Below are 14,462 nucleotides of genomic sequence, written 5' to 3'. Positions count from 1 at the left end.
AAACTTTCCCACTCTACTTTATATTTTTAACATATATGGCAAAGTCGCCTTCGTGTTTCAACGTTTTATGTTTGCGAACAGTAATTACGGCATTTCCGACGTATTTCCACTAACCTTGTCCAAATTGCGAGCCGGGGGTCATTTTCATTTTGTCATTGGTCCTCTGCAAGTGGTAAAGAAAATACATATATTTATGATTAATGATTAATATTAGATATTACACTCATTTGCTTTGTGATATATGACACAAAGTTAAGATGAGGATGTTTTGCTCAGACAACTTAACCGATTTTGACTTACATTACGGTGTCTTTCATGTGCAAAATGTTGGCGGCCCCTCGATGGAAAAACTTTGGACACCATTCCGTAAGAAGTCGCCAAAGGAGATACTTTGGAAGGAATACTGTCTCCCATGTGTATATGGTCCGAGGCTTCCATCGGGTACTAATGTCCATTTCCTGTACAGTATGCCATGAAGACACCAACAATAGGAGAGTTTGACATAAAAAAATTACAGGCAAAACTGAAGCGGAATAATTTTAAAACATATATTTGTTATTCATAAATTAATAAATTGTGAGAATAATGTTTGACTGCTGGTAAATGTGCTATACTGAAATATTGACACCGCCAATATATTGATTCTCAAATCAAAATATCAATACTTTTGATATTACAATTATTTGACAACAGGAACACAATGTAAAGTAACTAAATCACTGAGATCTTGTCTAAATTAAATGAGATTAGTGCGAACTACTTTTTCTTCCGCCTAGGCAAGTACGTAATGCGCAAGCGCAGCGGCAAGCTCTGTTGTGCTCTGTCATTCAGTCTGTAGGGAAGTTAACTTGTGTCTTAATTGCAAAAGCTTTTTTTACACTGAACTTATGTAACCTAATTTTTTGTATTTGAATATTGTGAAGGGATTTTTTTCTTATATCAAATTATGCTGACAATTTCATTGAATAAAAAATTGTAAGCAAAATATGTGTGTTTGTTAAAATAAAGCGTGTAAGAATTCAATGTAAAAAAAATTCAGTGCAGATATATTGGTTACTTCAAAACTCAATACCAACTTCCGATAAATTAAGACTGAAGCAATTGTCTCAGAACCATCCAATGAGGTGTCAAGTTTGCAGGTGACTTTTTCTGCAACAATTTATACTAAATTTGTATACACTGAATTTTTTACACAAAATTTTCAAACGCACACATTTGCTCACAAATGTATTCAATGAGATTGTCAGCATATTTTTAATTTAGGTCACAAAATTCAAAGGCAAAAAAATCAGTTACATAGATTCAGTGTCAAAAAAAGCTTTCGTAATAAATAAAGACACGAGGTAACCTCCAAAAGGCTGTCATTTGTTTATTTAGGAAAATTACCGGCAATTAAAATGAGTCACTCCCCTAGTGTTATAAAACAAAAAGCGCATGTTATTATAGGCTATTTGGAGACACATACATTCAGAGTTAGATATAAATAAGATAACACAGTCAGTACATAATAACGCTATAATTTATTTCGCCCTGAGATTTTATATCCTAATTACACGAATGTTTTAATTTTACCATATATATCAGGTGTATTTGTGCAAAGTGCCGGTATCGCCGATACCACACGGATTTTACTAGGTATTGGATCAGAAAGAAAATCAGTGGTATCGCACATCACTAGTAACTAGTGATGTGCGATACCACTGATTTTCTTTCCGAAAATCAAATTTTTTGCGTTGAAAAAATCCAGAGGCACACCACCAGCAGAAATCATTAAAAAACGAAACTCAGTTGACAGTAAAAAGTTGTTGTCGCAATTGTTGGATATGACTTTAAACCATAACCAACCATGCATCAATTTAAACACTTGTCTTAAAGTAGGTGTACTGTCACGACCTGTCACATCACGCCGTGACTTATTTTGAGTTTTTTGCTGTTTTCCCGTGTGTAGTGTTTTAGTTCTCGTCTTGCGCTCCTATTTTGGTGGCTTATTATCTTTTTATTGTATTTTCCTGTAGCAGTTTCATGTCTTCCTTTGAGTGATATTTCCCGCATCTACTTTGTTTTAGCAATCAAGAATATTTCAGTTGTTTTTATCCTTCTTTGTGGGGACATTGTTTATTGTCATGTCGTGTTCGGTTGTACATTGTGGACACCGTCTTTGCTCCACAGTAAGTCTTTGCTGTCGTCCAGCATTCTGTTTTTGTTTACTTTGTAGCCAGTTCAGTTTTAGTTTCGTTCTGCCTAGCCTTCCGTAAGCTTCAATGCCTTTTCTTAGGGGCACTCACATTTTGTTTATTTTTGGTTTAAGCATTAGACATAATTTTACCTTCACACTACCTCCCGCTGTTTCCGACATGTACAAAGCAATTAGCTACCGGCTGCCACCTACTGATATGGAAGAGTATTACACGGTTACTCTGCCGAGCTCCAAGTGCCCCTGGCCGAGCTCTAGATAACCCCAACACTCAACAACAACACATAATTTGAAGACTGTAATTACTGGTTTGCAAAACATATTTTTAACCCAAATAGGTGAAATTAGACAATCTCCCACTGCACACCAGACTGTATCTCACGGCACAGTGGTTGAAAAACACTGCACTGGTAAACACTAACACGCAAATAGCATACTTGTGACATCATCTTCCAGGGAGGGAATCGAACGTTCAAGCGGGAACTTGATGGCCATGTACGCCATCACGGATTCAAAATGGAACTCTTATTCCGTAGACCCAGATAGCGCGGAGTTTCTACCCCGTGGCTATGCTTGTAGCAATGTCAAAGTAAAACAATCCAAATGAAGCTACAGCCAGGGGCTAACTAGCTGTTAGCCGACTAGCGATCGTTAGCACGCGCCAGGCTAGCCTGCTAACAATTAGCGAGTTCGAATTAGCTGTCGATTCATTTGACAACCGGCGTTAGTGCAGCCGACTTGGAGTGACGCTACACTCCCACAAACACGTCCATTTACACACATTTACCTATCTGACAGGGAAAATGTACACCAACTTGAAAGTTTGATCCCAAATGCCAATTTAGATTAGGAGTCCCCACCTCCAATGAGCAAGTGACCTCAGGTAGGAAGATACCATTATGTCCTTTTCATAGGTTACAGTTGTATTCCTCTGTGTTTTTGTTTTTTTTAAATACACCTCTCTGGCAATATAACTTTAAAAATTAATTATTTTGTATTTGAGGGTTTAAAATATATCATGTCAAAACTAAAAAAAATCTATATCCTATGTTAAATGATACTATGATGTCAAAATAAACAGTGGTCGACGTCTTAATTAGGTCACGGGTGTCCAAAAGTGCACGTTCTATTTTAGTTTTTTTTATTTTGAAAATTAAATACATTTTAAATAATATAATGTATAAATCGCTGTGCCACCCATTAAACAAAGCTAATACAAGGATGTTATGTTTAGATATGTTAGGTCGGACGGGGGTGTCCAAAGAATGGTCCGCTGCACATTCTAAAAGTACTTTTACAAAAAAAAAACACAAAGTTCCACTTTGACTAAATAGTTGTTAAGTAACAGGAAAAAGTTGAAATGTTGACACTAAAAGTAAAAACTAGAAATGGAAGATGTTTTTTTAAGCAAATGCCGATAGCTTCCTGCTTCTTAAGAGCGATTCCGATTAACTTAATAATATCTAATATTGTTCAAATTCACACTTTTCTTTGGAACTGTCTTTGGGACAGCTTCTTATGCAAGCATCACAGCGATGCTGGCAGTTCATTTGGTTAATAGGGTTTGATGTGTTGATGTGTGATGTCCTTTTTCCTTCTCGCCGATGCAAATAGCACATAAAATGTCTTCTTTTGAAACAGTGAAGAAGTCCCAAAAGATCGTTGCCATGGTGGTTTACACCAGGGGTGTCAAACTCATTATAGATGGGGGCCACATGGAGAAAAATCTACTCCCAAGTGGGCCGGGCTGGTAAAATCACGGCACGATAACTTGAAAATAAAGACAACTTCAGATTGTTTTATTTGTTTACAAATAGAACAAGCACATTCTGAAATTGTGCAAATCATAATGTTGTTGGGTTGTTTTTTTTTACAATTACTTGTTGCGGTTAATAGTATGCATACTTTATTTGTCGTTATTTATATTTTCTGAATAAATTATGTGATAATGTTCATCAGTCAACTCATTGGTGGTAATTTTCAATCTATCAAGATAAAAAAATTGTACATCAAATTACAGTATGTTATTTATGAGGTTTGATAATTTTCCTCGACTGACTACTAACATCATGTGGTTTATTTTGTACATATATAGCATCATCTACAAAGATACAAATAATTGCTATTGTGACATACAGTGGATGGCAGCACAGTGGAAGAGGGGTTAGTGTGTCTGCCTCACAATACTAAGGTTCTGAGTTCAATCCCAGGCTCGGGATCTTTCTGTGTGGAGTTTACATGTTCTCCCCGTGACTGCGTGGGTTCCCACCCGGTACTCCGGCTTCCTCCCACCTCCAAAGACATGCACCTGGGGATAGGTTGATTGGCAACACTAAATTGGCTCTAGTGTGTGAATGTGATTGTGAATGTTGTCTGTCTATCTGTGTTGGCCCTGCAATGAGGTGGCGACTTGTCCATGGAGTACCCCGCCTTCCGCCCGAATGCGGCTGAGATAGGCTCCAGCGACCCCAAAAGGGACAAGCTGTAGAAAATGGATGGATGGATGGACATCCAGTGGACACATATTTATAACAGCTGTTTCTTTCATTCAAACATTTCGGAAAAAACCTGTTCGCGGGCCTGATCCGGTCCTCGGGCCGTACGTTTGACACCCCTGGTTTACACTAAGCTCAGGGTAAGAACCCACTTACGGGTAATCTCGCATCAATGTAGCTTTTTCTTTTTTTTTGCGAACATGCAGGCTTTCTTTTTTTTAAATGTATATATTACTTTGGTTTTCCATCCATCCATTTCTACCGCTTGTCCCTTATAGGGTCGCGGGGGTGCTGGAGCCTATCCTAGCTGCACATGGTTTTGATAATGAAATATGTCAAAATGGCCCCCGGACCTTTTGTTTTTTCAGGGTTGCACCCCTCAGTGAAAAAAGGTTGGACAAGTTAGGTTAGATTTGGAGAAAAACAATTCTAGCCTCTAGCTAAAGTACAAACCCTGTTTCCATATGAGTTGGGAAATTGTGTTAGATGTAAATATTAACGGAATACAATGATTTGCAAATCATTTTTTAACCCATATTCAGTTGAATATGCTACAAAGACAACATATTTGATGTTCAAACTGATAAACTTTTTTTTTTTTGCAAATAATCATTAACTTTAGAATTTGATGCCAGCAACACGTGACAAAGAAGTTGGGAAAGGTGGCAATAAATACTGATAAAGTTGAGGAATGCTCATCAAACACTTATTTGGAACATCCCACAGGTGAACAGGCAAATTGGGAACAGGTGGGTGCCATGATTGGGTATAAAAGTAGATTCCATGAAATGCTCAGTCATTCACAAACAAGGATGGGGCGAGGGTCACCACTTTGTCAACAAATGTGTGAACAAATTGTTGAACAGTTTAAGAAAAACCTTTCTCAACCAGCTTTTGCAAGGAATTTAGGGATTTCACCATCTACGGTCCGTAATATCATCAAAGGGTTCAGAGAATCTGGAGAAATCCCTGCACGTAAGCAGCTAAGCCCGTGACCTTCGATCCTTCAGGCTGTACTGCATCAACAAGTGACATCAGTGTGTAAAGGATATCACCACATGGGTTCAGGAACACTTCAGAAACCCACTGTCAGTAACTACAGTTGGTCGCTACATCTGTAAGTGCAAGTTAAAACTCTCCTATGCAAGGCGAAAACCGTTTATCAACAACACCCAGAAACGCCGTCGGCTTCGCTGGGCCTGAGCTCATCTAAGATGGAGTGATACAAAGTGGAAAAGTGTTCTGTGGTCTGACGAGTCCACATTTCAAATTGTTTTTGGAAACTGTGGACGTTGTGTCCTCCGGACCAAAGAGGAAAAGAACCATCCGGATTGTTATAGGCGCAAAGTGTAAAAGCCAGCATCTGTGATGGTATGGGGGTGTATTAGTGCCCAAGACATGGGTAACTTACACATCTGTGAAGGCACCATTAATGCTGAAAGGTACATACAGGTTTTGGAGCAACATATGTTGCCATCCAAGCAACGTTACCATGGACGCGCGTCCCTGCTTATTTCAGCAAGACAATGCCAAGCCACGTGTTACATCAACGTGGCTTCATAGTAAAAGAGTGCGGGTACCAGACTGGCCTGCCTGTAGTCCAGACCTGTCTCCCATTGAAAATGTGTTGCGCATTATGAAGCCTAAAATACCACAACGGAGACCCCCGGACTGTTGAACAACTTAAGCTGTACATCAAGCAAGAATGGGAAAGAATTCCACCTGAGAAGCTTAAAAAATGTGTCTCCTCAGTTCCCAAACGTTTACTGAGTGTTGTTAAAAGGAAAGGCCATGTAACACAGTGGTAAACATGCCCTTTCCCAACTACTTTGGCACGTGTTGCAGCCATTAAATTCTAAGTTAATTATTATTTGCAACAAAAATAAATAAAGTTTATGAGTTTGAACATCAAATATCTTGTCTTTGTAGTGCATTCAATTGAATATGGGTTGAAAAGGATTTGCAAATCATTGTATTCCGTTTATATTTACATCCAACACAATTTCCCAACTCATATGGAAACAGGGTTTGTATATACCGTAAGTAGTTACTGCAAATATGGACTATTTAATAAACATTTAAGGTGAGATTGTGTACTTCATTAGATTTTGTTGTGCTTGTGATTGCAATGCAAGATCTATTCTTTATAGATTTATTTTTGTCTGTGCTCTTTCACATAATATTCATTTACTGCACGCTATTAGTTAGGATTACTGCAAACTACTAAGTAAACTGATAGAGACTGGGTGTAATTTCTTCTATTTTCAAGGTTGCAGCATGACCACCTGTTCGCCAAATTGGAGGGCAGCGTTCTTGTGTAAAACTCGGTGACGCAAGATGCACCCAAACGCCCACATGTATGAATATTTCATACTGGCAGGCTGACTGATGCAGCAGTGCTGTGAAACATCACCTCGTATGTAGATTCTTCCTGTTGGCGTCAAAGGTTGGACATCATGAGGAGCGTGGTGGGCGTGTCCCATATTAGAGGTGACGGCCATATTGTGCCACTGTACCTGCCGGTGCAAGCGTCATGCTCTGTGGGGCAGCAGGGGGTCAACTCGTCGTCGTTCATACTTTTTTAGCTCGAGGCGAGGCTAAAGGAGTGTGGGAAGATGAAGATCAACCCTGATATGCCCTGAGGAGCACGCTAAAATCTAAAAGACACAATCTACAGCAGGGGTGTCCAAACTTTTTCAACATGCTGATAAATCAAACCATGATCATAATAAACACACAAACAGGCAAGAGTGAAGGGAAGAAAGTAGGGAGAGTTTACAACTGTAAGGTTAAGTCACCTGACTTTTACCCAGAATTCCTTCCTTTGAAGTCTCAGGCTGAACATGTTGCGCAGAAGAAACATAGATAGATAGATAGATAGATAGATAGATAGATAGATAGATAGATAGATAGATAGATAGATAGATAGATAGATAGATAGATAGATAGATAGATAGATAGATAGATAGATAGATAGATAGATAGATAGATAGATAGATAGATAGATAGATAGATAGTACTTTATTGATTCCTTCAGGAGAGTTCCCTCAGGAAAATTAAAATTCCAGCAGCAGTGTACAGAATTGAGATCGAATTTAAAAAGTAAATAATGGAGGTATAAATGGAACTAAAATAGAAAATATTACAATAAGAATACAAATAAAAAGCAACAATAAGAATACAAATATAACATTAAAAATGAGAATATAACAAGAGAAACTTGGCAGTAGTGACCATGTTATGAAAAAGAAAAAGTGTCTGAGAGAAGCGGGAAGGCGAGCAAAAAGGCGCTGCAACATAGTCCTGTAACCGTGGTAACGTGCTGTATGGACAAAAATCCTCCGTCCTACGTGTGTGTGTGTTAACATTTTGAACGGTCAGAAATAAATAAAAAAAATTGACATTTGGTTTATTTACATTTTATAATTTTATAGTTGCTAGAGAACTTAAGGGACTGATTAAAACAAATTCAATTGATGCGTTTTGATGTTCTTTATTAATTTTTAATGACGTCCGTTTTTTTCACATCGAATATACAGTATATTATTCAAATATGTCTTATGTAAAACAAATTCTTGATGTATGCCTTTTTTTTGCGTCTTAAGCGGAGTAAGTGCAACCTCTCTCTAATGAGTGGTTAAAAAAAAAGTGGTTTCATTCACTGCACGACTGCTTCTAAGTAAAAAGTGGTAGATGTCTCCTTAATGTTTGAAAACACAGCAAAACACCACAGGTTGTAGCATGATAACAATGAATGTGCAGTAAATGAATGTCTCCTTGGTGATGACTCTTATGGTATGCGCAAAATCCTCATTTAAATAAGGCGGTCTGCACCACTTTTTAGTTGCACACACAGTATTAGTAGATCGTACTCAACACGCCCACTTATAGTACACGCTATGTTATAGAATGCACACGCTGTTTAGCGCGTGGTGTTTGGATCGTAGTAAATCAGGCCCTAAGACTTTTGCACAGTTTTCTACCGCAATAGAACACAACTTTGGATGTGCAAAAGTATGTAACCGTTAAAAAAAACCACACACAGCAGGAGGGCTTTTAAAATTTCTCACTGATTGAAGAAGTTTTGAACGTCGCTAAAGAGCCACGAGGGCCAGGCCTTGGCGGGGGGTGGGCGAGATGTGCAATAGCCCTCGTTTAAGATGCAACGTCTGTCGCTAATGAGATCCGTCAAAAGCTCTTCATCACCAGGCTCAGATGGAGATGAAGACTTTCAGCTGCCAGAAAGTGAGGCCTAAGTCATGCCGATCACCATCCTCACGTTCACAAATGCACCTGGACTGGTTTAGTATTGTAAATAAGTCCAGTTAAATAGTGATTATTTTCATAAAATTGTCTGGAAAAAGCATCTTTTTGAACCCAGCGTGTGTGTTGCGGAACTAGAGGCTAACAAGGTTACTTGTGTAACCCGAGCATCCCGCCAGCAGGCAGCCTCTAGGGCGCCAAAGTGTGCCATGTGCGAGCAGTCGTCGCCACCGACCACGAGGCCGTGTTAGACCACGTGACTTAAAGCTTTAATCATTTTGCTTTTATTTAGTGCCGGTTTTAGATGAAAGTTCTGATTTCATTTTTCCCAGAAATGCTTTGTTCTTTATTGACTATACAAGCAATGTTGTAAGTCACATCTAACACGCTTAACTGCCATGCAATGGTACAAAACAGTTAACCCCTGTGTAATGAACGTAAATCAGACTTTAAGTATACTACTTACCCTTTATCAGCACAGTGTATTTTAAAGGCAAACTGCACTTTTTTTTTTAATTTTGCCTATCGTTCACAATCATTATGAAAGACATGACAGATGGATTTTTTTAATGCATTCTAAATATTAAATAAACGTAAATAAAAGTCCGCTTACAGCGGAGCCAACGAGAGAGTTCCACTGTTCGCCCATAAAATCCGATAAATAACCATTCAACACTACTCCATTTACATGTCGTGACTTGAATATATTAACCAAGTATTGGTGATATTGTTATTATAAGCGCTAAGGCAGACAAACTATTTATAGCGGCGATGTGATCACTTCCGTGTGTCCCTGTGTTTGCATCATGGAGTGGTTTACTGCTTCCTTGCTCCCTGTAAGTTTTTTGTAGATCAGAAATCATGCCTCTCACCTGAAAAGTAGGTGGCTGAGGAGATAATCCGACAAGTTGATACACTTTGACAGCCAATTTAGAACCTGGAACTGGCGAGGACGACACGAAAAGCGCTTGTTCCCCCCGCCACGTTTCTTCGCGAGGATTGTGAGACATTTTTTATCTCAATGGGAATATATGAAAATCCAAGCAGTCGGCATCCTAGTGACAGCAGACGTTGTACAGTAAGTGATGTTTTATTAAGTTTGTTGGCTCTCATGAAGTCTGCAGTGAGTAATAATTAAAGATTAAAGTACCAATGATTGTCACACACACACTAGATGTGGTGAAATTTGTCCTCTGCATTTGTCCCATCCCCTTGGGGAGCAGTGGGCAGCAGCGGCGCCACGCCCGGGAATCATTTTGGTGATTTAACCCCCAACTCCAACCCTTTGTTGCTGAGTGCCAAGCAGGGAGGTTATGGGTCCCATTTTTATAGTCTTTGGTATGACTCCAGTGACAAAAAAAAAACAATGTGATGCTCTTTTGAAATTAATGCGCTGCGTATGCTTAAAATGATCAAAATACATAAATATCAAATGTTATTATAAATGTTACTACATTACCTATATATTTGCATCAATTGAACGGCTCCTATAGGCTCCATTGTATGTGGACTTTTGATCGTATGTATTTGTTATTTAGAATGCAAAAAAAAAATCCATCCGTCATGTCTTTCATAATGAAATTGAAGGATACACTGTAAAAAAAAAATTTGTAAAAAAACGGTCATCTACTGGCAGCTACGGCTGCCAAACGAAAACCATAAAATTAAAGTAAAACATTGTAAACCAAATAATGATCAAAAACATTATATTTACAGAAATTTTCATGAGACGTTTTGCGGAAAAATATCGTAATTTTACAGATTTTTACTAAATTATTAAGATCAACCACCTTTAATAAAGTGACGATGCAAACAGTTCTGCAGAAAAATACCTTTATTCTACAGAGTTTTTCCAAATTATTACGATCAAACACCTTTAATGAAGTGAAAATGCTGGCAGTTCCACAGAAAAATACCATTATTTTACAGATTTTTTCTGAATTGTTAAAATCAACCACCTTTAATAAAGTGACGATACAAACAGTTCTGCAGAAAAATACCTTTATTCTACAGCAGGGGTGTCAAATTTGGCCCGCCGTGTAATTTCACTTGGCCCTTGAGGCGATATCAAATTAACACTAAAGCTGGCCCGCCGATTATATATTGCGGCGGTGCCGCGGTAACACCGCATTCACCGCTAATTACAATACTTGCCAACCCTCCCGGGAGTCTTCCATACTTCAGCGCCCCTCCCGCAAATCGTCAGGTCTCCTTTTCAGCTAGTCCAACAAGTGCTGGCCCAGTTACATAACATGTGCGGCTTCAGTATGCACTCACAAGTGAATGCAATGCATACTCCATCAACAGCGATACAGGTTACACTGAGGGTAGCCGAATAAAAAAACGCTAACACTGTTAGAAATATACGCCACACTGTGAATCCACACCAAACAAGAATGACAAACACATTTCGGCAGAACATCCGCACGGTAACACAACATAAACACAACAGAACAAATACCCAGAATCTTTTGCAGCACTAACTCTTCCGGGACGCTACAAGGTGTGTGTGTGTGGGGGGAGCTCCACTAACCACGTTAAACCCAGATTCCGAACTAACAAAGGTCTTAACTCATTCTCTTTCTATGCCACATCAATGTGGAATGCGCTCCCAACAGGTATAAAAGAAAGGGCATCTCTATCCTCCCTCAAAACCGCAATAAAAGTTCACCTCCAGGCAGCTACAACCCTAAACTAACACCCTCCCCGGATTGCTAATAATCAAATGTAAACAATCAAATGCAGATACTTTTTCTTATGCCTTCTGATCTCTCTCTCCTCTCTCTCTCTCTCTCTCTCTCTCTCTATGTCCACTACTTGCTGTCCATATCCTACCCCCCCCCCCCCCTCTCTCCACACCCCTGATTGTAAATAATGTAAATAATTCAATGTGATTATCTTGTGTGATGACTGTATTATGGTGATAGTATATATGATAGTATATATCTGTATCATGAATCAATTTAAGTGGACCCCGACTTAAACAAGTTGAAAAACTTATTCGGGTGTTACCATTTAGTGGTCAATTGTACGGAATATGTACTTCACTGTGCAACCTACTAATAAAAGTCTCAATCAATCAATCAATGGTGGTAACGGGGGTGTATTTTGTAGCGTCCCGGAAGAGTTAGTGCTGCAAAGGATTCTGGGTATTTGTTCTGTTGTGTTTATGTCAGTGAAACCTGTATCGCTGTTGATGGCGATACAGGTTTGGCCCACTCTGTATTTGAGTTTGACACCCCTGTGTTAGATTGTTAGTATGGACATAGACTTTTATAAACAAGCTACATATTTAATGAAAGATAATTACTGTAATTTTACATGAATTTGAAAGTAATTTAAGAAAACAGAAAATGCTATGTATAATTAATTTGGTATTTTTCTGTAAAAAAAATATAAATATACATAGTTTGTCATTACTGGCATATTACTTAAAATAACAGGCGGATTGTTTATTTACAGATATTGTCTTCAATTCTACAGTTTTATAAACAATTTTTAAAAAATAGAAAAATTACAGTAGAAATTTAGAGTAAATTAACCATAAAAATAGGATTTTTTACAGTGTAGGCAAAATAAAATAAAAAAGTGCAGTTCCTCTTCAAAGTAGATCTATTATGCAAAACCAACTTTTCTTACCTATTGGTACCTGTTTTTAGGCAATTGGGGAGGCATGGCGGAGATATTTATAAACAATATTGCCTTCCTTCATACCTCCTCCAAAACGAGCGGTTTGGAATTTGCCCAATTTGGAACGTTTTTCTCAGTCATGACGTCAGCGGATATCTCTATTTGTGGTCAAGATTTACCCGAAGAGCTTTGCGCAAGTCTGCCATTGTAGTTTGACGTTGTATTCAATAAGTTCTTTATTTTTCTCTATTCTATTGTTGTAGGGCCGACTGGCTCGTACATGCACATGCATCCTCCGCTTTTGCCATTTCTAATATAGTGTATAGTTGTAACTACAGTAGACAGATATATGGAAGCGCTACAAATTACAACTTGGCTGATGGGGACAAGACGCTGTCAAAGTGGAACCACATAAATAAGACCGCCCACAAAATGGGGCAGGCTGAAGAGACGGTCAGAAACGACTTGAAGATGATCTGTAAAACTAAATCTATGCCACATTTTGACCAAAGAACCACCATTACATGTTATGTAGACCACAAGGAAGTGTTTTGAATATAGGAAAAAAATCATAACATCACCTCCTTAAGACTACCACAGCAGAAAATGGAAATAAAACTATAAAATGTCAAGGATTGAAATGCCCTGAGGTTATTTAGGGTTTGGTGATGTGAACAAATCTACAAGGGCTTTTCCAGATCCGTACAAAGTCGATCAGATGTTTTTTTTTATCTCTAATCTCTCCACCATAGCGCTCTTTCGGCCTCCGAGTGGAAGGAATACAACAAATGCTGAGCTATTAATGAGCTCTGGTTAGATGCTGAGAAATGAAAATGATGAATATTTTATTGTTGAATTTGCTCAAGATGGAGGATTTTGTGGGGGATGAAACGAGGGCTAAAACGACGGAGAAGCAGTAATCCCACAGTTCTCAACGGGATAAGAGCCTGGTGATGGAGGTCAGGCTGGGAGGGACGCACAAGGAGTTCAGTTTTGAGGCCGGCGGCTCCTTTTTAATTGGACAAATGTATCTATTACAGACAGACAGAAAACTAAGAAAAACTGGAAATGTCCAGTACCCCCTAAAAATGGGGCTATGCAAACCAAAATGGCACCTGACAGTGTATCCATCGCTGATTTTGTAAGTGTACCTCCGTACAAAGATATGAACAGTTCATCATTTTTATGGTAGTTTAAACTCAGGAATAACAGCAATAGTAAACAACGGTTATAATAGAATGTGTAGTTGATTAAGGGGAATAAGTATTTGATCCGCTATCATCCAGAAAGCATTCTGACGCCCGCAGACTGGTTGTGTCCAAAGTACACTAATTAGTCATGTACCTTTGAGAAAGTACTCATTTCAACTCCATCCATCCATCCATTTTCTACCGCTTATTCCCTTCGGGGTCGTGGGGGGCGCTGGAGCCTATCTCAGCTACAATCGGGCGGAAGGCGGAGTACACCCTGGACAAGTCGCCACCTCATCGCAGGGCCAACACAGATAGACAGACAACATTCACACTCACATTCACACACTAGGGCCAATTTAGTGTTACCAATCAACCTATCCCCAGGTGCATGTCTTTGGAGGTGGGAGGAAGCCGGAGAACCCGGAGGGAACCCACGCAGTCACGGGGAGAACATGCAAACTCCACACAGAAAGATCCCGAGGCCAAGATTGAACTCACGACTACTCAGGACCTTCGTATTGTGAGGCAGACGCACTAACCCCCCTGCCACCGTGCTGCCTCATTTCAACTCATTATGTAGATAAAAGACAGCAGTCACAGAAACTTTTCCATGCAAAACTCTACACCAGGTGTGTACAAAGTGTGGCCCGGGGGCCATTTGTGGACCGCAGTTATTTTTTTAATGGC

General features: G+C 39.1%; 1 long non-coding RNA gene across 2 annotated transcripts in view; it reads right to left on the bottom strand.

The window, feature by feature from the left end:
* LOC133656039 (uncharacterized) overlaps positions 1 to 3,072 on the bottom strand; it is an 88,408-nt gene extending 85,336 nt beyond the window's left edge. Inside the window, exons 1-3 of one of the 2 annotated variants that reach the window (XR_009827085.1) lie at positions 2,982 to 3,072; positions 301 to 458; positions 115 to 163 (exon numbers count right to left, since the gene is read on the bottom strand). This is a non-coding gene — a long non-coding RNA (uncharacterized LOC133656039). Of the gene's footprint in view, positions 1 to 114; positions 164 to 300; positions 459 to 2,631; positions 2,776 to 2,981 lie in introns of those variants that run through there. The other variant, XR_009827086.1, reaches the window with a different exon arrangement.
* Between the last annotated feature and the right edge of the window lie 11,390 nt (positions 3,073 to 14,462).

Source organism: Entelurus aequoreus, linkage group LG08 (genome assembly GCF_033978785.1).
Source record: "Entelurus aequoreus isolate RoL-2023_Sb linkage group LG08, RoL_Eaeq_v1.1, whole genome shotgun sequence".
In the NCBI taxonomy this organism is placed as follows: Eukaryota; Metazoa; Chordata; class Actinopteri; order Syngnathiformes; family Syngnathidae; genus Entelurus; species Entelurus aequoreus.
Note: the sequence above shows the minus strand (reverse complement) of the source record. Positions and strands in the feature narration are given on the sequence as shown.